We start from the raw sequence: 24,865 nt of genomic DNA, 5'->3' as shown, positions 1-24,865 counted from the left end.
GAAAAAATAGTACGCACTAACCGTTTGGTGGGCAATGAGCGACTACGGGTTAAGCGGTCAGCCAATACATGGGGTTCAATGGGGGCTGAGTGGGCGAATCTTCGCAACTACGTTTAAACCGCAATTACGCATTCAGCGGGTACGTATTAGCGAGGTTTGACTGTACTGTCGTTACTTCGTATAGCTGTCTGCTAATTTGCTGTCGCAATCGATGCTTCGCCTTTCGGCCGAAATTGAGACTTTTTGTTCATCGCAACTTTGGTGCATTGGGAGTAAATCTTGAGCGATAGTACATACGCTAAGCTTTTCGTTTTCAAATTTTCATGCCGAGCCAGCATATACCGAAATCCTCTTTATAACGAAGTTTTTCGGAAATATGTCATTTTCGTTATATCCAAGTTTAACTGTATACCAACCGCCCGTTTAAAGTAAGTGAATAACTTTCTTTGTCAGCCTCGTTCAAACTGAACTGAAATGAAAGATTTAAAGTTTTTATATAACAGAATCGTTTCGGGGGACAACATAGGGGAGGGCTTCCCAAGTATTCTTCCCCTATCGTCCAATAACGAGCACTGAAATTATGGTACACATCTATTTTTTTATCTCTCCATCAAACTGATGTACGTTAAGGTGGCAAAAAAATACCCAGCACTTTGGTGATTGCTTCCTCTATATTTATTTTTATCCCAGTATGCAAAGCAACGCGGATTCTGCATTTGTGTGCTGTGTGACGTCGAGCTCAACCGCTTCTCCACAGGAGCATTCGCCACATAAACTGCAGGTATGGACAAGCTTATACAGTGTGACACACTGTTTGTAGCGGTCACAAATTAACTCACTAAAATGCTCTAGAGACGCACAATAAAATGCACTTCCTAAAACAACAGGCAGAGTACTCATGGCTGCAGACTTATACAATTGCATCGAGATCACATGCTGCCGTGTCTTATGCAGAAGCGGATCACTCGTTTTCATAATCTGACGTTTGCACCTTGAAACGAGCATCCGCACCGCGGAGATCTATTCTGTATTATCAGCTTTAAAACACGTCAGGAAATTAAAGCTGCAAAAGGCAATGGAATTCAGACTCCCTAAGCATCCTGAAAATTTTAAAAGCCCTGGAGAAAGACAAAAACCCTATAAACCATCATCTTTATTATCTGCTATGTGCTACTTGTAGATTTAACCAAGATGCTTTAATATGTTGGAGCCTGGGCATAGAAGCATTCAAGGCAACGTGCTTGCCGTATAAATTGCAAAGTCCTTAGCAACTAAAGATAGCATTAGTTCCATTGCAGTTCTTGCCATGAACATGAAGCCATTCTTGCGCAAAAAATGTTGTTGTTACTTAAAGAGATCAACAACAATTAGGCAGCTGCATTAACTAGTCATTTGATTTGGTTTTCTTTTATAATGGCGCATACCCACTGCGGCGGAGTGGCCAACATTTGGATTGTATTAAGAAGATAGAGAGAGATTGTCAGGAATGCAAGGAGGTGAACTAGATGTCAGAATCTGGTTTGCTACGCTGCACTGGGGTAGGGAAATAGCGGTCGGATTTGCCCCTTTCCTCTGCAATGCCTAGAGGCTACAATAAAAAGAATAATGTTAGTAATAATCTCTTTCCCATTATCCGCAGATCTCTTCTACCACGGAGTCTGACAAAATGATTCCAGTGCGTTTGCCGTCCGATGCCGGCCACTTGTGCCCAAAGAACTGATAGAGGGCTGCCAACCCTGTGCTCGGACATGTCCGATCAATAATTTAGTTGGCTACCTCTTTCTCTTTCAAAATATCATACATTTTGTCCTATGTACACATTTAAATATTACGTGTCTGTGCACGGTGTTCACGCTGGAAATTAAAATGCTGAAGTGAAAAAATACGGATGATGGAGCCGCCGTTGATGCTTCTAATGCGCTTGTTTTCCTATTGCCAGAATTTTCAGAAACATTTGCCAATTAATCTGGGAATGGGACATTAAAATGCCATATTAGCTACATTTACTTAAGCCGCGTTGAGAAATTGGCCTCTAATGAAGAAAACACAGCAAATTGAGGTCATTTTCTGTCGACTTAGAATAGTCCGCACGCATGACCTCTGTCTGTGGCAAATGTGGCCAGACTCTGCCCGTCCTCCACGTCTTGCTGAAGTGTCGTTCAGCAAACACTGAGAGAAAAAAAAGGATGTTCCTTCAGACTACTGACAGCAGATCCCACTACATCCGACAATACTTCTTGGTAAAGAACCGACTTTTTTTACAGTAAGGCCGCTTTGGGCTTTTACACGATGGATGATGGAGCCGCCGTTGATGCTTCTAATGCGCTTGTTTTTCTATTGCCAGAATTTTCAGAAACATTTGCCAATTAATCTGGGACTGGGCCATTAAAATGTCATATTGGCTACATTTACTTAAGCCGCGTTGAGAAATTGGCCTCTAATGAAGAAAACACAGCAAATTGAGGTCATTTTCTGTCGACTTAGAATAGTCCGCACGCATGACCTCCTATCTGTAGCACATGTGGCCAGACTCCGCCCTTCCTCCACGTCTTGCTGAAGTGTCGTTCAGCAAACACTGAGAGAAAAAAAAGGATTTTCCTTCAGACTACTGACAGCAGATCCCACTACATCCGACAATACTTCTTGGTAAAGAACCGACTTTTTTTACACTAAGGCCGCTTTGGGCTTTTACACGATGGATGATGGAGCCGCCGTTGATGCTTGTAACGCGCTTGTTTTTCTATTGCCAGAATTTTCAGAAACATTTGCCAATTAATCTGGGACTGGGACATTAAAATGTCATATTAGCTACATTTACTTAAGCCGCGTTGAGAAATTGGCCTCTAATGAAGAAAACATAGCAAATTGAGGTCATTTTCTGTCGACTTAGAATAGTCCGCACGCATGACCTCTGTCTGTGGCAAATGTGGCCAGACTCTGCCCGTCCTCCACGTCTTGCTGAAGTGTCGTTCAGCAAACACTGAGAGAAAAAAAAGGATGTTCCTTCAGACTACTGACAGCAGATCCCACTACATCCGACAATACTTCTTGGTAAAGAACCGACTTTTTTTACAGTAAGGCCGCTTTGGGCTTTTACACGATGGATGATGGAGCCGCCGTTGATGCTTCTAATGCGCTTGTTTTTCTATTGCCAGAATTTTCAGAAACATTTGCCAATTAATCTGGGACTGGGCCATTAAAATGTCATATTAGCTACATTTACTTAAGCCGCGTTGAGAAATTGGCCTCTAATGAAGAAAACACAGCAAATTGAGGTCATTTTCTGTCGACTTAGAATAGTCCGCACGCATGACCTCCTATCTGTAGCACATGTGGCCAGACTCCGCCCTTCCTCCACGTCTTGCTGAAGTGTCGTTCAGCAAACACTGAGAGAAAAAAAAAGGATTTTCCTTCAGACTACTGACAGCAGATCCCACTACATCCGACAATACTTCTTGGTAAAGAACCGACTTTTTTTACAGTAAGGCCGCTTTGGGCTTTTACACGATGGATGATGGAGCCGCCGTTGATGCTTGTAACGCGCTTGTTTTTCTATTGCCAGAATTTTCAGAAACATTTGCCAATTAATCTGGGACTGGGACATTAAAATGTCATATTAGCTACATTTACTTAAGCCGCGTTGAGAAATTGGCCTCTAATGAAGAAAGCACAGCAAATTGAGGTCATTTTCTGTCGACTTAGAATAGTCCGCACGCATGACCTCCTATCTGTGGCACATGTGGCCAGACTCCGCCCTTCCTCCACGTCTTGCTGAAGTGTCGTTCAGCAAACACTGAGAGAAAAAAAAAGGATGTTCCTTCAGACTACTGACAGCAGATCCCACTACATCCGACAATACTTCTTGGTAAAGAACCAAGTTTATTTACAGTAAGGCCGTTTTGGGCTTTTTACACGATGTTGTCACTTTGCAAATCATAAAGCAAAAGGATTCAAAACATATCCTCTCCCTGTTGGCTGCTGCTTTTTATTGCATGGGCCTCCAAGGCCATGCGTTCAAGTGTCCTTTTACTGACACCAATACCTTGTGGTATATCATCCTCCTATTGCATATCATTGATGTCCTTCTCACATCTCACACCTCACGAGTCATAATCATGACGTTATTACATATTTAGCTTAAACACATTACAACTAATGCGTATAGGCCTTTTCACAGCCATGTTACATCTACCCTCGGAAACTCGGTTCATGCACCATTGTCAGTTCGTCACCATAGCCATGGGACTCTTTGGCTGACCTTGCACGATTAACATCAATAATCATCACCAGTGCTTTACAAATGGGGTGGCTGCTTCCGAGCTTCCCGAACTGTTGTGATCAGTTTCTGTGGTTTATATTCCCGAAGTAACATGACAGAGGGCAGCTAGATTTAGGACGCAGGTGCGTGCAGAACACGGTCTTTCCTCGAAAAGCCTTGCAAGCTAAGTTTGCTTATTGTTGTTAACCAAAGGTGTTTTAAGGTGATTATATTCAGTAAGTTGGAAATCCAGAAGCATTCGCATTCTTTTTCACCTAACAGCCCGTCAAAGAAATCCGGTCCTGAGGTTTTCAAGTAGGCACAAATGAAAAATGAAAAGGGCTTAATTTAGGTCCGATTGCATGTGAGCACTGAAATGATGGTACACATCTATTTTTTATCTCTACATCAAACTTATGTACGTTAAGGTGGCAAAAATACCCAGCACTTTGGTGACTGGTTCCTCTATATCTATTTTTATCCCAGTATGCAAAGCAGCGGGGATTCTGCCTTCGTGTGCTGTTTGACGTCGAGCTCAAGCATTTCTCCACAGGAGCATATGGCACATTAACTGCAGGTATGGACAAGCTCATACAGTGTGTGTGACACATCGTTTGTAGCAGTCAGAAATGCACTCACTGAAATGCTCTGGAGACGCACAATAATACCCCTGTCAAGCGGGCAAGTTAGGTCGGAGACTTTCACTCGGTTTAAGTGCAGTTTGCCAAATCTAAACGTCGCAAGTGGATTGTCAGTCACTGCCGAGTCTACTCCGGTCGATGTCCGTTCACGAAACGCACTTTGCTGGCCGAGTGCGTCACCTCGTCGCCAGCGGTTTCAGTGGTACAAAAATGTAATGCATAAAAAAAGGACACAGTTCACTTTAGTGGTTTAACAGTTCTTGCGCACAAATAATAGCCTAAAACACGTGCATATTCTGTTCGAGCAGTATCAAATGCCGCCTCGTAGCACACCGCTATGTCGTTCTGGATTGGCTAGGCATTTTTCTTGGCCGGCATTGACTAGGCACACTGTTATAATAAGAAATATTTTCGTTTTTTGTTGAAAAAACATAGATTAAGTTTCTTTTAATTAATAATACAACGTAAGACAATCACTGTTTAGAAGTACTTTTCTTTTTAATCTACATCTTCACAATACGCGCTCGTAGTCTGTTGGCATTTTTTTTACTGCGAGTGCACTCTGTTTTCCCGTTTAGAACCGCATAGCCTAAAGTGTCACTCAAGGTCCCGAAGTGCACTCCTCGTAAGTGGAGTTAACCTGCCCTCTTCACAGGGGTATAAAATGCACTTCCTAAAACACTAGGATGAGTAATCATGGCTGCAAACTTATACAAATGCATCGAGATCACATGCTGCCGTGTCTTATGCAGAAGCGGATCACTCCTTTTCATAATCTGACGTTCGACCTTCTTCACCAGGTGTGATGTTTTTTGCGTCACCGATCTCGGAGGCGTGCGGGTGTTAGAAGAGATGGAGAAGGAAGACGGATGGCAACACAGCAAACAGATTTTTTAATAACACGCACACTCAAAATTAAAAATCAAGCACACCCAAGCACACTACGGGAAGAAATACTAATGAAAATACAAACTAAAGTACAAAGCCTAATGTACAAAACATTCTACTTGGCGCCTATGCGCGTCCGTGGCGGCTAACTCCTCAAAGTCGGGCAACCCTGTCTTATCTCTGAGACGCTACAAATAAGAGTCACCTTGCTGCGTTCGTCGTTGCACGTTTGTCTGAGTCCGAAGCTCGTCGGCCCTTTTCTTCCAGCAGTAGGTGTACTCGTTGATGCTTTTGCCTTGTCGGCGCGTCGTCCCTTTATCAGTAGGGAGCTCGCCGGTACTTGGTCGGTGATGAGCTCGTCGGCTAGTCCGCAACGGCGGTCGCCGTAGCTTAGGCCCACCTGCCTAGGCTTAGCGTCGGGACGCGTTCCAACTCCTTCAAGAGTGCCGACGTGGCGTCCCGAGGAGAATCAATCGTGCCGGTCTGCCGCAGAAGGGGGAGCCTCTCTGGGGTGCCTGGTCCTGCCGTGAGAAGCTGCCGCTCGTCCAGGAGCCTCGCCCGAACTTGCCGAGGTCGACGGCCACGCCTTGGACGACCAACGTCACGGACTCAACCAGACCCCCAAGTCTCCCGTCGCCAGTGCGGTGCTGGCGATGCGACCTTCCTGGCCCGGAACCACGTCGATAATCCTCAGACAGCGCCGTTCATCCCTCGATTACGGCTCGGCTCACGCGCCTCGAGAGCTCGTGCCGTTCCGAACACCGTGCTTCACGTGCTCTTCTTCTTTTATGGCGCCGCCGGCGTCTTACTCATGACATGGCTCCCCTTTTTAAGAGTTTTTTTCTGAAAAAACTGCTTTCTGTCCGTCTTCTTTCTTGGTGGCGAACTTGACTCTTGTGACTTGGGTGCCTTTCTGTGTTTCGTCGGTGCTTACCGATTATCACCACACTTCACTGCACTGTCGCGCACATTTCACTGTTTGCACTGTTCACAACACTCATGAGTTCATTGTTCGCACCACTTCAAATATGTATATTTGTTTTGTACGCGTTATGTTCTCACTGCTTAGTCAATCCATCGCCCTACTCATGTAATCTGCCCCCACGTTCTGTCGTCCCTTAATATACTCTATGTGGAAAGTAAGGCTCCCTCTCATTATATCTGTTATACGTCGGCTTAGCTTTATATGCACGGGCTCCTCTGTTAAACACTGCATCTCGCTCCGCCCAACTTCTATTTGCTCGGGTAGGTCTGAAAATCCTTCCTCGACCTTGTTTCTCTGCCTGGGGCCTGCCCATAGTTTGCATCTTATCTCGTGTATCCTCCTTGGGCTCGACTCGTCCCGTTCCCAATTTGTGCCCTAAAAATTCCACGGTGTTGTGCCCTATAGTTCACACTTGTTTGGCTTTATCGTCAATCCCGCATCCTTTACTTTCTTTAGTAGCTTTTCTAGGGCTTGCAGATGCTCTTCCCACGTATCTGTGGCTACCAGTATGTCATCGATGTAGTGTTCGAGATGCGGTACATCATGTAAGACCCGTCTCATCAACCTAGTGAACACGGCGGCTGCCGTCTTTAAGCCGAATGGCATATACCTAAATTGGAATAGTCCTTTTGAACATGCGAAAGCTGTCTTTTGTTTAGATGCTTCTTCCATAGGAATCTGCCAGTAACCTTTGGACAAGTCAAGTTTTGAGAAATATCTCTTGTTGGCCACTCTTGCTACGACAACGTCTATCCTAGGGATCGGTTCTGCGTCTGTTTGCAGTACATTGTTCAGACGTCTGAAGTCTACACATACTCTATTCGAACCGTCTGCTTTCTTAACTACTACTAACGGAGCGTTATAAGGTGAATTGGCCCTCTCTATGATCCCTTGCCTCAACATTTATTCTACCTCATTCTCGATCACCTCTTGCATTGCAAGAGGTAGGGGATATTGTTTTACGTGCACTGGTTCCTCTGTGGAGCACTGTAGCTCACACTGCACTACTTCCGTCCGCCCGGGTAAATCCGAAAATACTTCTTCAAACTCGTGAATTATCCCTCTCAACTCCTCTGCTTGCCTATCCGTTAGAGATGGGCTCAACCTAACGTGTTCTACTCCCATGGTTTTCTTGTCAGTGAAAGTGTGTAGCTCCTCGTGGTCCCTTTCCTCTGCAATCACCATACAAACCTGAGTCTTTTCCTCATTTCCCTTTCCTATTTCTTTTCCTTTGCACCCGTTCTCCTATCTTCTGTTCACACTTTCTTATCGACTCATCCTTGTTCTGCAATTCTCGAAACTCTGCTACCGTTATATCTAACCCCTTCACGGCCGTAACCTGCAATGCTGGCAAAGGTTTGATGCCCTTGCTACTTGCTCGTGTTTGTACTACAGCGGCTACGTCTGTGTCTTGCATTTCCACCTTTTGCGCTTCTAAGCGTTCCTTCTCTTCTACGTCCTTCTCGGTCCTCTTCCAATTTGGGTCGGGGTCATCTGCTTTCCTCACTCCCGGTACATTTCCCACAATCAAATCATAGAGGGGATCGTCTACACATCTAGCTGTGACTAGTCCTGTATAGAAGGGTGTCGATATTTGGATCTGTGCCTCTGGCAGATACTTGACTGACTTGTCTACCAAGATCACTGGTTTAAAGTATCCGGTCATGCTTTCATGCGGCACTAAACTTTTCCTCACTAAAATTGTATTTGCTCCTGTGTCTCTCAGCACTGTAACCTTGCGCCCTTCTACCTCGCCTTCCACTACAGGCATGTTCTGTCCTCTCTGTCCTTCCTCTCTGGCGCTCATAATGCATGCAGTCTGATCCATGTAACTAGTCCTGCATTCATCTGCTCTGTGACCTTTCTTTTGGCACGACTGACAAACTACCGGTGCTTCGTGACGATTATCTCTCACTCGACAGTTCATCGCTACATGACCCAGCCGATTACATAGGAAACACCTCTGCGGTCCCCTTGGTCTGTTCATTTGTCCTTGATTCTTCACCTCTTCTACCGCTGCTGCGTGCGTATCTTTATCACTCTTTCCCAAATTCTTCAACCCTTGTGCTTCTACGAACTGTTCGGCTTGTTCGGCCATCTGCTTTACTGTTTGCAACTTTCTTTCTTTGAGGAATATTGCCAAACTGTTACTGCACCTGGCCAGAAATTGTTCACCTACGACTTTGTCACGAACTGCTTCATACGTTTTGTCAGTCTCTGAAAGCTCTATCCACCTTTCAAAGTAGTTAGTTAGTCGGCACGCAAACTGTTTGCCTGTCTCCGAGTCTTCTGGCTTGCATGAGCGAAACTTCTCTCGAAACCCTTCTGCCGTCAACCTGAATCTCTGTAATAAAGTATTTTTCACCTTGTCGTAGTCTAGTGATTCTTCAGCTGACATACGCCCATATATACTCAACGCTTCACCCACCAAACATAGGCTTAAGGCGTTAGCCCACTCGCTCTTCTCCCAGCCTTGCCCGACCGCTATTCTCTCGAACCGATGCAAATATGCATCCAAGTCGTCTCTTCGCTCGTCAAAAGGAGCCATTAATTTTCTAGGGCAAATTCGCTTTGGTCTGGAAGCAGCTGAGTCGGATGACGCCGATCCGGGTGAGCTCGTTCCGTCGCGAGAACCCGTGCCCATCTCCGCTAGTCTTATCTTAAGTTCTAAAATTTCCTTTTCGCTTTTCTGCTGTTTTTCCCTCTCTTGTTGCGTGTACTCGAAAAATGCCATCGCCTCATCCTTAGACATATTCAAATCCTTTGCTATTGCCGCCAAACGCTCCCACTCCATCTTTGCTACTCCCGAGTATCGGTGACTGGGCTAAGATAGAATCCGGGAACGGATCCTGGCAGGCTCGCCAATTGTGATGTTTTTTGCGTCACCGATCTCGGAGGCGTGCGGGTGTTAGAAGAGATGGAGAAGGAAGACGGATGGCAACACAGCAAACAGATTTTTTAATAACACGCACACTCAAAACTAAAAATCAAGCACACCCAAGCACACTACGGGAAGAAATACTAATGAAAATACAAACTAAAGTACAAAGCCTAATGTACAAAACATTCTACTTGGCGCCTATGCGCGTCCGTGGCGGCTAACTCCTCAAAGTCGGGCAACCCTGTCTTATCTCTGAGACGCTACAAATAAGAGTCACCTTGCTGCGTTCGTCGTTGCACGTTTGTCTGAGTCCGAAGCTCGTCGGCCCTTTTCTTCCAGCAGTAGGTGTACTCGTTGATGCTTTTGCCTTGTCGGCGCGTCGTCCCTTTATCAGTAGGGAGCTCGCCGGTACTTGGTCGGTGATGAGCTCGTCGGCTAGTCCGCAACGGCGGTCGCCGTAGCTTAGGCCCACCTGCCTAGGCTTAGCGTCGGGACGCGTTCCAACTCCTTCAAGAGTGCCGACGTGGCGTCCCGAGGAGAATCAATCGTGCCGGTCTGCCGCAGAAGGGGGAGCCTCTCTGGGGTGCCTGGTCCTGCCGTGAGAAGCTGCCGCTCGTCCAGGAGCCTCGCCCGAACTTGCCGAGGTCGACGGCCACGCCTTGGACGACCAACGTCACGGACTCAACCAGACCCCCAAGTCTCCCGTCGCCAGTGCGGTGCTGGCGATGCGACCTTCCTGGCCCGGAACCACGTCGATAATCCTCAGACAGCGCCGTTCATCCCTCGATTACGGCTCGGCTCACGCGCCTCGAGAGCTCGTGCCGTTCCGAACACCGTGCTTCACGTGCTCTTCTTCTTTTATGGCGCCGCCGGCGTCTTACTCATGACACCAGGCAATAGCAGTGTGCTTGCTTTTGCCTGCTGCAGCTGGCCGAGGCACCAAATTTGAAGACGGAGAATTGCGCTATCCGTAGAGACCAAGATGGCGGGGCTAGGTTACGTGGTTGCGGAAATATCGCGGCTTGAAAAATGCGGTTTTTTCTCTATTTTCGAGAAACTCCTCGCCACCTTAGCTTCGATAAATATTTTTACATCATTTCTGCGCGAGTACTATTAAGCTCTGTATATGGCTTTCATAGAATATGAAAAAGCATTTGGTTCACTAGAGATACCAACAGTCATAGAGGCATTGCGTAATCAAGGAGTACAGGAGGCATACGTGAATAACTTAAAAATATCTACGAGGATTCCACAGCTACCTTGGTTCTCCGCAAGAAAAGCAGAAAGTTAACTATCAAGAAAGGGGTCACGCAAGGCGACACAATCTCTCCACTGCATGCTTAGTATGCAAGCTCATAGACTGGGAAGCTTTAGGAGTGAGGATCAACAGCGAATATCTCGGCAACCTTCGATTTGCAGATGACATTGTCCTGTTCAGCAACAACGGGGACGAATTACAGCAAATGATTGAGTACCTTAACCAAAAAAGTGTAACAGGGGTGTTGAAGATTAATACTATGCAGAAGACAAAGGTAGTGTTCAATAGCCTGGCAATGGAATTAGAATTCAGGATCGCCAGTGAGCCTCTAGTGTGTAAAGGGGTACCTATATCTAGGTCAATTACTCATAGGGGACCCTGATAATAAGGAAATTTACAGAAGAATAAAAGTGGGTTGGAGTGCATACGGCAGACATTACCAAATCCTGACTGGGAACTTACCACTGTCATCGCAAAGAAAAGTGTACAATCACTGCATTCTACCGGGGTTAACATATGAGGCAGAAACTTGGATCAACGTTAACAAAGAAGCCCGAGAACAAGTTACAGACCGCACAATGAGCGATGGAACGAAAAATGTTAGGCCTAGCGTTAAGAGATCGGAAGAGAGAGGTCTGGATCAGTGAGCAAACGGGGATAGCCAATATTCCAGCTGACATTAAGAGAAAGAAAGAGCTGGCCAGGCCATGTAATGTTAGGGTAGATAACCGGTTGACCATAAGAGTTACAGAATGGCTGCCAAAAGAAGGGAAGCACATTAGAGGATGGCAGAAACCTAGGTTGGCTGACGAAATTAGAAAATTTGCTGATGCAAGGTGGAATCGGCTAGCGCAAGAAATGTGTAATTGGAGATCCCAGGGAGATCGCAGTGCCTTGCACTCCCTTGCCTAGCTTCCAGTGTGCTAGTCGCTAGTGGAAATTAATGGAGAGTGGAAGTCGCTGACCGGTCCAATAGCTACGCCTAACTTCACTTGTTCTTGAAGGATTCGGAAATTTTAGCTGCAGGAGATTCATGAGGTGTCGTTACATAATTCTGTGTATAAATACAAAGGGTTTCAGGGCCTTTCAACAGGAATCGAGTGTACTTTCTTGTGTAAACAAGGTAATGACAAGGGTGCCTACTGTTTGAAGGCCTTTGAAATATTGGTAGAGGATGGTCTGCCGAGACGCTAAATTCTTGGCTTAAAGGCTTTCGAAAAGGCCTGCGTGACACTGGCATAACTGAAATGAGGCAGTAGGCTATATGCTATTGATGCGCTCGGTCTGAAGCATTCGTTTGCGTGTCGTAGATTGCCTCCGGCAGTGATCACATAGTCATACTCACGGTTAAGGGCAACATGCAGACCATGGGATGCGGAGAGCAAGGACAGCTGGGACGAGTGCCTATGCGAACCACCTTGCACCGAGCATGCTGAACTTCACTAGACCTGCTTAAGCCCACCAATGTCTACATACTGAAACCATGTGGTAAGTAAACATGCGAGCTGAATTTACTTTGTTAGATCCCTCACTTTGCCAAGTCTTGTTTTCTTCATTCTTCTGAACAATCAACTTAGTTCTATTTCAACTCCAATCCAAAAACATTATGGTTCAGATCTGTTTCAACAGGCTTGGTTGTTTGCGTAACCTAATATTTATATGGACAACACCATAAAATTTTTCCTGCAAAAATTTAACAGTGCTCTATTGCTTCATGCAAAGACTCAACTTAATGGTATGCGTGCTGCACTTAGGCCACTTTGACACTATTTTTCCGACCAAAGTGCGGCCTAATTGTAAGTGCCGATGCTAGCTTCAGTGCTGTCACTTTTTAGCGTTTTCAAGGCCGACTCCATAATAGCGAGGTACTGATACGACCAGTTTTCGTGGAACTGTTGAAGTTGTTATGAACTGGTTCGACTGCATCAAGAATCATTGTAGTTTACTGCTTGACCTAAATTTATAGTGTTTTCATTAACTACTCTGGAACTGTACTGTGTGTTATGCATTTAAGTATGAGGTCGCGAGATCAAATCCCTGCCGCAGTGGCCGCATTTCGGTGGGGGCAAAATGCAAGAACGCCCGTGTCCCATACATTTGGGGGCACGCTAAAGAGCCCCTCATGGTCAAAATTAATTTCGAATCCCCCAGTGTGCCTCATAATCAACTCGTGGTTTCTGCATGTAAAAGACCTGAATTCAATACAAGCAAAGAATAGTTTGATACAGACGCCGAATAATAATTCAGAAACCGATAACTTGGTCATGCTTGATAATTTGGACTGCTCTCTGGCACCACCACTAACCCCAAAGAGTAAGGATGACCAAAAGTTCTGACATCTTGCCAGTGCACTGTGTGACAATTGAGACTCCAACTGCACGACCGCATGCTAATTTGGACACAGAGTCTAAAAGAAATAGCACTTTTTTTAATATGTCGCCGGCACGGTCGACGCCATGTCACCGGCACTTCCTCGAAACTGAAACTAGCGAAACCTAGTCGATCTAGTAGTTGCCAATAAATATTCAGTGCATGTATTGACTGTGCTTGCTTATCTGTAGTGACAGCATGACAATAGTCGAGATACAGGCCGCAATTTTGTATCGATGCCTTCCGCTCAATTCCATATGCCACTCTTATCCACTGTTCATGGCTAATTGATCCTCTTCATAGCACGTGCAGAGCGTTGCTCTGACTACAGATGAAGCATAAAATAAATATGTACCCAGTCGAAAAATACCGTATTTACTCGATTGTAACGCGCCCTCGATTGTAACGCGAGTGTTTTTTTTTTTTTGTCACGGAAAGACAGGTGCCATTTTCCGTGACCAAAAAAAAAAGCTCCTTTGCAGTACGGCGCACCTCCTTCTCTCATACAGAAATAGGACTTTCCCTCATTTTGAAAGACAGATTTACTCCCTGTGCACTAAAGTTGCGATCAATACAAGTCTGTTTCACCCGAAAGGCAAAGCATAGGTTGCCATAGCAGTTTTGTCGGCCGTATAAATCTTTCAAACATACACATACTAAATATATTTAACAAGCAAGGTGTCAAGCGCACACAAGCACACATGACTTTGGCACTTATAGGTTGTGACAGCGTCTGCATGGGTCTAGGAATATTCGTTTGTCGGTGAAGAAGGGCGATATGGCCCCATGATAGAACAACATCCTTAACCTAGAAACTTCCAAGAAATTATCTTGTGCCAAAACAGCTGGAGCACGAGAAGATGCCTCAAAATCAGTGACGTCAGGCATGTTTTCGTGCAGACATCCAGGCGGGAATTTCAAAAAGATGGAACTTTGATGTTTGTTTTATGCCCTAATGATCAGCATCCTAATTCCCAGTGAACGCCAAAATTTGTAAACCAAGGTGATTAAAAGTTTATATTTTCTTGTCAACATAGTCCACTCCCGCTTTTCATCACAATCACCATCGTCATCGGCCTCATTTAGGTGCACTGCATGATGACTTCTCCCGAGTACCTTGTGCAGTTATCCCAGTGTTGCATCGCATGACCCTCTTCTGTGCCTGTAAGTTTCCTAAATTTGTCACACCACCAAATCCTCGGCTTTCTTTTGCCTTGGCACCGACGCCGTTTGTCTAGCATACCACCATTATCTGATCTATGAATTACGTTGCCCTGCCAAACAGCAGTTCATCCTCTTCATTTCAAATACTAGACTATCTGCTCTCCCTGTGCGCGTTTAATCCAAAGATTTTCCTCCTGTCTCTTAATGTTACCCATATGATTTTTCGTTCCACTGCTTGTTGCAGCGCGCCTACAGCTTCTGTTCAAGCTTCTTTCTTAACCTCCAAGTTACTGTGCATAACATATATGGAATGATTACACAGTTTTGAAGGAAATTGATAACACTCGGGGCTCAAAGATAAAGTAAGATTCCTCTTTCGTGCATGCTGAAGCGGCGGTCAACCTTGTCTTACTCTGGAAAATCCTACATGTTAAGGTCACTGTTTTCATTTCCATTTAAGTGGCGACTCTCTGAGCCATACTCTAGTTAATCTCCATGTGCACACTTTTCAATATTCATCCACTTTCTCTATCCTGCAGACATCGTAGGTGGTGAGCCCAGCCACATCACCATAGCAACCGCTCCACCACTGTAATGAAGCGTCGGGAGCGACACCACTGGAATGAAGCGCCGTGAGCGACACCACAGGAATGAAGCGCGGTAAGCAACAAAACCTCTACTCGAAGCTACTGAAGCACCAGACATCGAAGGTGATGTGAGCGTAGGATAAGTAATCAGTTTCTTACCGATTGGCTACCAGCTTCTTTATCTCAACCTGGCTCTTCCTTTAGATATCTGCATGTGCGCGTCAGGTGCCTGGGCGCGCCCCTTGAAATAATGTCGAACGCAAGGAAAAGTATTCTTCATATAGCTTCAAATTGTTTCAGAAACGCTTTCAAAATTTATTTGATATAACGAAGGTGCGATAACCAACCGAATTTCGCTGCAGCGCATTTATTACTGAAATACAATAAAATCAGTAGCTATAGAAGGAAATATTAAATCTAGATTGAAGTAAACGATGCTTTAGTCGTACGATTCATCCCAAATTTAAGACTTGGAACCCGTCATCCGAGAATATTGATTCAAACATGCAAAAGACTGACTCTGCTAGTCCTGAAGCGTAATAAATCCCACCAAAGTTCACCTAGAAAACCAAAATTGTACAACCGAAGAACGCAAGTCTCAAACTGTGAGGGGACTTCTGAGGATGATATTGACGCATGTACTTGTTTATCTTTCTGCGGTGACCAGGTTTCAATGGCTAACAAATATTACACGTAATTGCTCTGCGCAGGACATGCCTACATGTATCGGAACAGTGTTTTACCGCTATTCCAGGCCATGGTTAGTCGGGTGGTTGTAAATCTTAGTTACCTTAAACAGACGTGCATGAACGCATATAGATAGTTGGGATACCTTCGCAAGAAACTTGCACTGGCGCCTTCCAAAGTTAGGCTAGCAAGGTATAAGGCCCTTGTAAGGCTAATCCTTGAATACGGCAGTATTATCTGGAATCCGCACCAAATCAACCTTCTTAATCAACTGTAAGGAATTTGTAAAAAAAGGAAATGTAGGTAAAGCTCCTCGGTTTGTGTATTTGCAGTATTTACGTGACGTCAGCATAACCTCACAACGCAACAGTCATCACCTTCTCAGTAACCAACTTCTCAAATAATATTAGATTAAAGTATCAATCGGAAACTTGTAGAGCAACATGAAAAACTATCGATACAGCTTTCTGTTGATCAATACCTGCAATGCCTTGAGACTATAATAAAAAGAATAGTGTTAGTAATAATCTCTTCCCCATTATCCACAGATCTCTTCTATCATGGAGTCTGACAAAGTGATTCCAGTGCATGTTCCCATCTGAAGTCGGCCCCTTGTATCCAAAGAAATCATAGAGGCTGCCAACCCTGTACTCGGACATGTCTGAGCAATTATTGTTAGTTGGCGACCTCTTTATCTTTCAAAATATCATAAATTTTGTCTTGTGTACACATTGACATATAATGTGTCTGTGCATGGTGTTCACACTGGAAAATAAAATAACATGCATAAGTGAAAAAATACGGATGAGGGAGCCGCCGTTGATGCTTCTAATTCGCTTGTTTTCCTATTGCCAGGATTTTCAGAAAGAAACATTTGGCAATTATTCTGGGACTGGGACATTAAAATGTCATGTTAGCTACATTTACTTAAGCCGCGTTGGGAAATTGGCCACTAATGAAGAAAACACAGCAAATTGAGGTAATTTTCTGTCGACTCAGAATAGTCCGACGTATGACCTCCTATCTGTGTCAAATGTTGCCAGACTCTGGCCGTCCTCCACGTCTTGCTGGAGTGTCGTTTAGCAAACACTGAGAGAAAGAAAGGGATTTTCCTGCAGACTACTGACAGAAGATCCCACTACATTCGACAATATTTCTTGGTAAAGAACCGACTTTTTTTACGATAAGGTCGTTTTGGGCTTTTTACACGATGTTGACACTTTGCAAGTCATAAAGCAAAAGAATTCAAAACACATCCTCTCCCTGTTGGCTGCTGCTTTTTATTGCATGTGCCTCCAAGGCCATGCGTTCAAGCGTCCATTTACGGATACCCATACTTTGTGGTATATCATCCTCCTGTTGCATATCACTGATGCCCTTTACACATCTCACACCTCACGAGTCATGATCATGGCGTTAATACATATTTAGCTTACGCACATTACAACGAATGGGTTTTGGCCTTTACACAGCCATGTTACAACTACCTTTGGAAACTTGGTTCTTGCACCATTTTCAGTTCGTCATCATAGCCATGGGACTCTTTGGTTGACCTTGCACGATTAACATAAATAATCATCACCAGTGCTTTACAAATGAGGTGGCTGCTTCCGAGCTTTCCGAACCGTTGTGATCGGTTTCTGTGGTTTATATTCCCGAAGTAACGTGACAGAGGGCGGCTAGATTTAGGACGCAGGTGCGTGCAGAACACGGTCTTTCCTCGAAAATCCTTGCAAGCTAAATTTGCTCATTGTTGTTAACCAACCTTGTTTTAAGTTGAATATGTTCAGCAAGTTGGGAATCCAGAGAGGGAGAGAGAAACGAGAAGGGAAAGGTAGGGAGGTTAACCAAGGTCGTGCCCGGTTGGCTACCCTACGCTTGGGGAGAGGGAAGGGGCAAGAATTCAGAAGCAATCGCATTCTTTTTCACCTAACAGCCCCTCAAAGAAATCCGTTCGTGAGATTTTCAAGTAGGCGCAAATGAAAAATGAAAAGGGCTTAATTTATGTCCGATTGCATGTGAGCACTGAAATGATGGTACACATCTATTATTTTATCTCTCCATCAAACTGATGTACGTTAAGGTGGCAAAAAATACCCAGCACTTTGGTGATTTGTTCCTCTATATTTATTTTTCTCCCAGTATGCAAAGCAGCGGGGATTCTGCCTTCGTGTGCTGTTTGACGTCGAGCTCAAGCACTTCTCCACAGGGGCATTTGCCACATAAACTGCAGGTATGGACAAGCTCATACAATGTGACACATCGTTTGTAGCGGTCACAAATGCACTCACTGAAATGCTCTGAAGACGTACTAAAATGCACTTCCTAAAAGACCAGGCAGAGTACTCATGGCTGCAAACTTATACAAATGCATCGAGATCACATGCTGCCGTGTCTTATGCAGAAGCGGATCACGCCTTTTCATAATCTGACGTTCGACCTTCTTCACTAGGCAAGAACAGTGTGCTTGCTCTTGCCTGGTGCAGCCGGCCGAGGCACCAAATTTGAGTGTTTACGTGACATCAGTATTTACGTGACGTCAGCATAACCTCTCAACGCAACAGTCACCACCTTCTCAGTAACCAACTTCTCAAATAATATTAGATTATAGTATCAATCGGAAACTTGTAGAGCAACATGAAAAACTACCGATACAGCTTTCTGTTGATCAATACCTGCAATGCCTTGAGGCTATAATAAAAAGAATAGTGTTAGTAATAAACTCTTCCCCATTATCCGCAGATTTATTCAACCATAGAGTCTGACAAAGTGATTCCAGTGCGTGTTGCCGTCCGATGCCGGCCCCTTGTATCCAAAGAAATCATAGAGGGCTGCCAACCGTGTGCTCGGACATGTCCGAGCAATAATTGTTTGTTGGCTACCTCTTTCTCTTTCAAAATATTGTTACGACGCGCGACAAACGGTGTTTATTGAACAGGCCTCAGGACGAGCCTCCGACGAGCAAGAAGCGTTCTCTTCTTCGTCTTCTCCGCTAACACCCCTCCTCTTCTACTAATGCGGCTACATTGACTGTAAACTTCCTCCCCCCCCCCCCCCCCCCTAGACGAAGCCCGCCGGGCAAGTCAGCTAAGTTCTCGGTGTGAAGGGCTTGAGACGAGCGACATGCACAACCTCAGTCTTGGCGGAGCGCCGTCCAGTTGCGGTGAGACGCGCCAGTCGACAATTCACTTCACTGAGCTGGTCAACAATAACGTACGGGCCAGTATAGTTGGCAAGAAGTTTCTGAGACAGGCCACGTTTGCGCACCGGACACCATAGCCAGACTAGATCCCCTGGAGAATAGGTGACATCCCGATGGTGCCTGTCGTACCGTGCTTTTGACCGCTCTTGCGAAGCCAGAGTACGTATGCGGGCCAAGCGTCGAGCTTCTTCAGCGAGAGACAGAGTCTCGGCGATGGTGAGATCGTCGTGGGTGGAGAAAGAAAATATGGTGTCCAGTGTGTGACGCGGCGGACGAGCGTAGAGTAGGAAGAACGGGCTGTAGCCAGTAGTCTCGTGCTTTGCTGTGTTAAAAGCGTATGTAATGAATGGCAAAATGTCGTCCCAGTTTTAATGGTCCGATGCGACGTACATGGACAACATGTTCACCAGTGTGCGGTTGGTACGCTCGGTCAGCCCATTTGTTTGCGGGTGATACGGTGTCGAGTGGCGAAAGCTGGAAGCGCATAATCGAAGAAGCTCTTCCACGACATCTGCAGTAAACTGGCGGCCGCGGCCACTGATGATAACTCGAGGAGGGCCGCGACGGAGAATGATCGAATGCATGAGGAAAAAGGAAACTTGGCTGGCGGTGGCAGATGGCAAAGCAGCCGTCTCGCAGTACCGGGTCAGATGGTCGGCACATACGATGATCCAACGGTTCCCTTTCGATGAGCGGGGAAAGGGACCCATGAGATCAATTCCAACTTGCTCGATAGGAGAGCTCGGAGGCGTCAGTGGTTGTAGGAGGCCGGCTGGCGTCGTAGTTAGGTGTTTGTGGGCCTGACACTGAGCGCAACTGGCCACATACATTTCAGTCGACCGACGCATTCGGGGCCAGTAAAACCGTTCTTGGGCACGATGAAATGTACGCGCTGCTCCGAGATGTCCGGAGGTAGGATCGTCGTGCATAACCTGCAGAATAGAGGAGCGTAGCTTCTCCGGAACTACAAGAAGGAAGCGGGCACCAGTGGTTGCGAAATTCCTCTTGTAGAGGAGGCCATCACGAACACAATATCCTCGGCTTGTTGTGGAGTCATGCGCGTTGAAAAGTGGCTCTAAGCTGAAGTCTTCTCGCTGCTCCTTCTCGAAGGTCTCTTTATCAGGCAATGTAGGTGCCAAAGAAGCAATCAAATGATCAAAGTTATCCGCATCACAAAGAGTGGTGTTTAGCGGCATTCGCGAGAGGCAGTCAGCATCAGCGTGTCGGCGACCACTCTTATATGAAACTGTGAAGTTGTACTCCTGGAGACGTAGAGCCCAGCGCGCGAGTCGACCAGAGGGATCACGAAGATTGACAAGCCAACACAATGAATGATGATCTGTGACGATTGTGAATGGGCGTCCATACACGTACGAGCGAAAACGTTGCACAGCAAAAATGACAGCTAGGCATTCCTGCTTCGTAGCGGTGTAATTGCGTTCAGGCTTACTTAAGGTACGACTCGCATAAGCAATGACATGCTCGTTCCGGCCGCATCGCTAAACGAGGACTCCACCGACCCCCACGCCACTCGCATCGGTGTGGATCTCTGTTGGTGCAGCTGGGTCGAAATGCCGAAGGATGGGACCCGTCGTCAGTAAGAACTTCAGTTGACGAAAAGATGCGTCGCACTCGTGAGTCCACTCAAAAACGGCGTCCTTATACAGAAGACAAGTCAGGGGATAGGCGACATCGGCAAAAGCAGGTATAAATCGGCGGAAATAAGAGCAGAGGCCTAGGAAACTACGAAGCTCTTTAACAGACCGAGGAGGCTTAAACGCTTCAACAGCTGCTGTCTTTTGTGGATCAGGCCTGATACCATCCTTGTCTACAAGATGGCCAAGCAACAATGTCTGCCGCTCACCGAAGTGACATTTCTTAGAATTGAGTACTAGGCCGGCGTTTTCGATGCAGTCTAAGACGACTTCCAGGCGCCTGTTGTGCTCTTCAAAAGTGCTTCCAAAGATGACAACGTCGTCTAGGTAACACATGCAAATATGCCATTTGAGGCCTCGAAGAATGGTGTCCATAAATCTTTCGAAAGTCGCGGGTGCATTGCAAAGCCCAAAAGGCATGACGTTGAACTCAAAAAGGCCATCCGGGGTTATAAAGGCCGTTTTTTCTTTATCCGCCGGGTGCATTGGGATTTGCCAGTACCCCGATCGCAAATCTACCGAAGAAAAGTAGGATGCTGAATGAAGGCAATCCAATGCGTCATCAATCCTTGGAAGAGGGTAAACGTCTTTCTTGGTAATGGAATTGAGACGGTGGTAGTCCACACAAAATCTCCAAGTATCGTCTTTCTTTTTCACAAGTATAACTGGAGCAGCCCACGGACTAGATGACTCCTGAATTACTCCCTTCTGTAGCATTTCGTGAACCTGTTCGAAGATAACCTGGCGCTCTGACGGTGACACTCTATAGGGTTTCTGTCGAACAGGCTGCGCCGACCCCGTGTTAATTCTGTGCTTGGTTCGAGACGCAGGAATGGACGGCACGTTATCGCCCTGGGCGAAGTCGAAGATGCTTAAGTGTTTAGTCAGGACGTTCACTAATGTACGGCGCTCGTCCATGCTGATCGACTAGCTGATCATTGGCAGAATCTTCGAGTCTTCCGAGCAGATGTCAACTCGTGTATGTGGAGCATCTGCAAGCACGGCGACTGGCGTCGATCTGTGCTCTTTGAAGGAATCAAGCTTCATGCCAGCAGGTACCACTGCGTTTTCGCCTGAAGGGTTGACAACCCATAATTTGGAGCGCCGCTGAGCAACAGACACAAGACAATGTGGCAGAAAGATATTCTTCTTCATTCACGGTAAATACGCCGGCTCTGCTGTGGCGTCGAAGGCCCGATGAGTGGTAGTAGCGCAGTCCACCGGCACACACACAGCTGACAAAGCAGGCACGAGAGTGTCCTCACAGGCATGAAATGCGCCATCCTCGTTTGGAGCATCCTGCATGAGCTCGTAAGAAATGTCACCACTCACAAACATCTCCCCTATTCGGCATTCAACGGTGGCACCGCACATCTGTAGGAAATCAATACCTAATATAACATCAAGTGAGGAACGGGGGAGGATTGTAAATTCAGTCGTGAAAACTCTACCACCCAGTGACACTTGTGCAGTGCAAAAACCAACAGGCCGCAACGAATCCCCGCTCACGCCACAAAATGTTGCCACTTGGTTCCATTGAAATACCACTTTGCGTCCAAATAACTTTTGGAAAGCGAGACTCATCACAGAGACAACAGCACCTTTGTCCACTAACGCCAATGTAGACACACCATCAACGAGGACTTTCACTTTGTTCTTCAACATAAACACAGGCGGAGGCATATCTTTCAGCAGCGAATCTCCAGCGACCTCACCTCCATTGGCCGCGCTCTCTAGTTTTCCGGCGGTGGTGATCTTGAACGACGCCGTGGTGAAGGAGACCGGTGCAATCGAGGAACAGGAGGTGGCGTCATGCTACGATCGGAGGCAGGTGAGCGGTTCCGTAAGTTTCCTTGCCAAAAGTTGCTGCTAGAAGGCGATTGCGCCATATAAGGCCATTGGGCGTTGGGCGGTGGGGCAGCAAGTTGATCGTACGGAGACCTTTGGCGTTGAGGACAAAAACGGGATATATGGCCAAGAACGTCGCAGACGTAGCATGTCGGAAGCGGACGGCTTCTGCGGTAGTCTTCAGAGCTGTGAGACACGTCTGCACGGCTAGGAAGAATGACTGGGTCGTAACGCGGAGCATTGCCAGTGGTGGCGCGTCCAGAGGTACGTGCGTAATGAGGGTGAGGTTCAAATCGGGTATCCGAAGAGTAGTGGCCTCTCGATGCCGGTGCGTGTCGGTACTCTGATACATTCGCGACGCTGACCGACGGTTGCCATCCATTCAAAGGTGGTGAAGTCGCCGGGGCTTGCGAAAAGGAGGCATCAGAGACATCAGGCAGGCGACGTGTCGTCTCGGTGTGCCTGTCCAGCTCTTCGCGGACGATCTGTCGTATGGTCGACGCCAAGTCAAATGAAGAGCTCATATCGATGCTGGCCACAGTGGTAACATTGGCCAATCGGCCAAACTTTGGCGCTATTCGGCGCATATTCAGCGCCTCGAACGTACGGCAGTGCTTCATGACATCAGACACTGAAGCGAGACTGTCCTTGCCGATCAGAAAATTGTAGACATCCTCAGCTATGCCCTTGAGCAGGTGCCCGACCTTGTCTTCCTCGGACATTCTTGCATTGGCTTGCTTGCACAATTTCAAGATCTCTTCGATGTAGGTAGTGCAAGTCTCCCCTGGTAGCTGTGCTCTCTGTGCCAGGGTGTGCTCTGCGCGTTTCTTTTTTGCGTCCGAGTCGCTAAAGCATTCCTTTAGGTCATGAACGAAACGTTCCCACGTTGTTAATAATTCTTCGTGGTTCTCAAACCACATCAGGGCAGTGTCAGTGAGAGCGAAGACAACGTTGGTTAGTTGGTCGGTGGTGTTCCAGTCGTTGGACTTGCTTACCCGTTGGTAATGTCTGAGCTATTCTTCTACATCTTCACCTGCTCTCCCGGCGAAAACCAGAGGTTCTCGGTAGTAGCGCCACGTACCAGTAGGCATTGATCCCGGAGTGGCAGGTATCGGTCCCCGAGCGTCTCCTTCGTTGGTCATGTTAACAGGCGCAGGGGGTAGTCCGGCGAGGCGACGACTCCAGCGAAGAATAAATGGCTCCGGGTCCGTCGTTACTTCAAGTACCCAGCACATTCCACCAAAAACTGTTACGACGCGCGAAAAACGGTGTATATTGAACAGGCCTCAGGGCGAGCCTCCGACGAGCAAGAAGCGTTCTCTTCTTCGACTCCTCCTCTTCTACTAATGCGGCTACATTGACTGTAATAATATCATAAATTTTGTCCTGTGTACACATTGAAATATAATGTGTCTGTGCATGGTGTTCACACTGGAAATTAAAATAACATGCATAAGCTAAAAAATTACGCTTCAGGACTCTGCTAGTCCTGAAGCGTAATAAATCCCACCAAAGTTCACCTAGAAAACCAAAATTGTACAACTGAAGAACGCAAGTCTCAAACTGTGAGGGGACTTCTGAGGATGATATTGACGCATGTACTTGTTTATCTTTCTGCGGTGGCCAGGTTTCAATGGCTAACAAATATTACACGTAATTGCTCTGCGCAGGACATGCCTACATGTATCGGAACAGTGTTGTTACCGCTATTCCAGACCATGGTTAGTCGGGTGGTTGTAAGTCTTAGTTACCTTAAACAGACGTACATGAACGCATATAGATAGTTGGGATACCTTCGCAGGAAACTTGCACTGGCGCCTTCCAAAGTTAGGCTAGCAAGTTATAAGGCCCTTGTAAGGCTAATCCTTGAATACGGCAGTATTATCTGGAATCCGCAACCAAATCGACCTTCTTAATCAACTGTAAGGAATTTGTAAAAAAAGTAAATGTAAGTAAAGCTCCTCGGTTTGTGTATTTGCAGTATTTACGTGACGTCAGCATAACGTCACAACTCAGCAGTCATCACCTTCACAGTAACCAACTTCTCAAATAATATTAGATTAAAGTATCAATCGGAAACTTGTAGAGCAACATGAAAAACTACCGATACAGCTTTCTGTAGATCAATACCTGCAATGTCTTTCGGCGATAATAAAAAGAATAGTGTTAGTAATAATCTCTTCCCCATTATCCGGAGATCTCTTCTACCATGGAGTCTGACAAAGTGATTCCAGTGCGTGTTGCCATCCGATGCCGGCCACTTGTGTCCAAAGAAATCATAGAGGGCTGGCAACCGTGTGCTCGGACATGTCCGAGCAATAATTGTTAGTTGGCTACGTCTTTCTCTTTCAAAATATCATAAATTTTGTCCTGTGTACACATTGAAATATAATGTGTCTGTGAATGGTGTTAACATCAATAATCATCACGAGTGCATTACG

At 46.2% G+C, this 24,865-nt stretch overlaps 1 long non-coding RNA gene across 2 annotated transcripts in view; it reads left to right on the top strand.

Annotated features, from left to right (window-relative positions):
• Nucleotides 1–24,865, top strand: part of LOC125942571 (uncharacterized) — an 85,400-nt gene that overhangs the window by 13,795 nt on the left and 46,740 nt on the right. For both annotated transcript variants that reach the window (XR_007465223.1, XR_007465224.1), the window contains exons 3-5: nt 4,745–4,835; nt 12,264–12,399; nt 17,862–17,952. This is a non-coding gene — a long non-coding RNA (uncharacterized LOC125942571). The remainder of the gene's footprint in view (nt 1–4,744; nt 4,836–12,263; nt 12,400–17,861; nt 17,953–24,865) is intronic.

Source organism: Dermacentor silvarum, chromosome 1 (assembly GCF_013339745.2).
Source record: "Dermacentor silvarum isolate Dsil-2018 chromosome 1, BIME_Dsil_1.4, whole genome shotgun sequence".
NCBI classification, from domain to species: domain Eukaryota; kingdom Metazoa; phylum Arthropoda; class Arachnida; order Ixodida; family Ixodidae; genus Dermacentor; species Dermacentor silvarum.
Note: the sequence above shows the minus strand (reverse complement) of the source record. Positions and strands in the feature narration are given on the sequence as shown.